Source organism: Manis pentadactyla, chromosome 10 (genome assembly GCF_030020395.1).
Source record: "Manis pentadactyla isolate mManPen7 chromosome 10, mManPen7.hap1, whole genome shotgun sequence".
Taxonomy (NCBI): Eukaryota; Metazoa; Chordata; class Mammalia; order Pholidota; family Manidae; genus Manis; species Manis pentadactyla.
In genome coordinates, this window is record NC_080028.1 from 41,543,866 (window position 1) to 41,546,434 (window position 2,569).

A 2,569-nucleotide genomic window follows, 5' to 3' on the forward strand; every position below is an offset into this window, starting at 1 on the left:
CTGGCTTTTGGCATAACTGGATGTCGTATGCCCACCTTGTACCTACTCTACTTCAGTCCTGGATCAAGCAGTTTTTAGGGAGTATTGGATCATTTTAGTTGAGAACACAGCCCCAAATCTGCGATGTAGGTAAGCTCATTACTAACTGGATATCTTTTTGCTTAGCAATTGTAGTAGGCTTTAGAAGTGTAAGCAAGCATATATATACCTATATAACATCATATAAATATATGCACATGCATGTTTAACATATATGTGTACACATACATATGTGCATAGATAGATGTATATATACCTTCATATATACATTTTAGGAATTATAAATTTACACTGATAACTCCCATTCCAGTCTATCCATTCAGGTTCTTAGTTGTTTTTCTGCATTTGTACTTATTCCTTGTTGAAAACCCTGATAGTTAGCATATTCTGATTAGTTCATAATAGATCTAAAATAGTCAGCATAGCTTTGTCCATACCACTAGAAAACAGAAGCATACTAAAAAGAGTTCAGGATTTGTTTCCAGTTCTTCCTGTTTCAGACCAAGGCTGAGTGGATACAGCTAGATAATATGTTCATAAGAACTTATATTAGTCCTCCCTTTTCCCTGAATTGGTATGATAATGGTGTTCACTTGAGATGAAAATGGTCTGTTTTTATCCAATTTGCTCTCAGTGTTAGGTCATCTTTACCATCTCCATTAATTAAAACTAACTTTATTTTGAATATTCATTATGAAAAGTTTCTGAAGGGTGAAACTATATGAAACTATAGTAAAGTATAAGAAGCATCTTTCTCTAATGGGAAGGACTATTAAAAGTTATATAGGGAACAGCAGATTCATATGCTGATGATATGCTCTAGAAACGTGGAAGAAATTAATAATGTAAAAAACAGAGAGGGAGAGATGCTACCTGAAGAGCTAAATGCCTTCTTGAGATATCAGAGATTGGCTTCATAAAATAAGAAAAACAATATCTGTACAGTCCTTATTATTTCCTTAGTGCTATTATAAGCATTTCACATGGTTTAAGTCTTTGAAAGCTCACAGTAATTCTGTGGTGTGGTCTTGTAATTAACCCCTTCTTACAGAATGGAAAACTGGGAGCAGAGAATGGTTAAGTGATTTGTCCAAGGTTGCTCAGCTAGGAGAAGACAGAGATATGACATAACCTCAGAGACACTGTTTCAGTCTTCCCCATGTCTATTCAGTGGGGTTGGAAGTATCACCGCGTGAAAGATGAACTATAGAAGGAAATACATATGATAGTTTTAATTGCAATTTATTGTTAGTATTTGATCCATCACATTTCACATTTCTTCTCAGATCCTGTTTCTGTGAGTTTTATGTGAAGAGTGGCAATAGATGGTCAATGATGAGAAACCATTCAACATTAACAACCTTCATCAAACTGGGACTGACAAATGACCCACAACTGGAGATTCTGGTCTTTTTCTTCATGCTTACTACATATATGTTAAGTGTAATTGGGAATCTGACCATAATTTTCCTTGTCTTGGTGGATTCTCATTTAAAAACAGCTATGTATTTTTTTCTTCAAAATTTTTCTTTCTTAGAAATCTCACTCACAACTTCCTGTGTCCCTGCATACCTGTACATCATATCAAGTGGGAACCAAATCATTACCATCTAAGCCTGCTTCAGCCAAGAATTTTTCTTTATCTTCTTTGGAGCTACAGAATATTATCTGTTGGCTGTGATGTCCAATGACCGCTATGTGGCCATCTGCAAAACCCTGCATTACGTGACCATCATGAGCAGCAGAGTCTGCAGGAATCTCATCCTCAGTTGTTGGGTATCTGGTTTATTGATTATCCTCCCATCCCTTTGTTTAAGCCTTAATCTGGAATTCTGTGACTCTGTTATTGACCATTTTTTCTGTGATGCTTCTCCAATACTGAAGAATTCATGCTCAGATACATGGTTCATAGAGCAGCTGGTTCTATTCTGTGCTGTGTTGACCTTCATAATGACTCTTGTATGTGTAGTTCTGTCCTACATATACATCATTAGGAGGATTCTAAGATTACCCTCGACCCAGCAAAGAAAAAAGGCCTTCTCTGTTTGTTCATCCCACATAATTGTGGTTTCTTTTGCCTATGGCAGCTGCATTTTCATATATCTCAAACCTTTAGTCCAGCAAGAAGTGGCTGTTAATAAGGCAGTTTCTCTGCTTACTATATCTGTTGCCCCTCTGTTCAATCCCTTCATTTATACCCTAAGAAATAAGCAAGTAAAACAGTCTTTCCATGACACTCTCAAAAGATTTGTATTCTATTCAAAGAAGTAGTAGAAGAGTAAACTGGGAACTCACTATAAAAAAATAAATAATCAGAGTATGGATGGAAATTGAAGGTATTGAGACTGCTAACGCTTGACAGGTGTTAAAGAAAGATGAGAAGAAATTCTAAGAAAGAATACTAAAGGATAAGCATTAAGAGGCAGGCACTTTTATACTCCCCTAAAAGTATGAATATGTTATATCGCCTTCTAAATACAATTCAATCAATTCTACTCAGACTTTGCAAATTTTCACTAGTCATGATTCT

At 35.8% G+C, this 2,569-nt stretch overlaps 1 pseudogene; it reads left to right on the forward strand.

Moving 5' to 3' along the window:
- The first annotated feature begins 1,374 nt into the window (after positions 1-1,374).
- On the forward strand, positions 1,375-2,310 carry LOC130679033 (olfactory receptor 6C2-like; annotated as a pseudogene).
- The last annotated feature ends 259 nt before the right edge of the window (positions 2,311-2,569 follow it).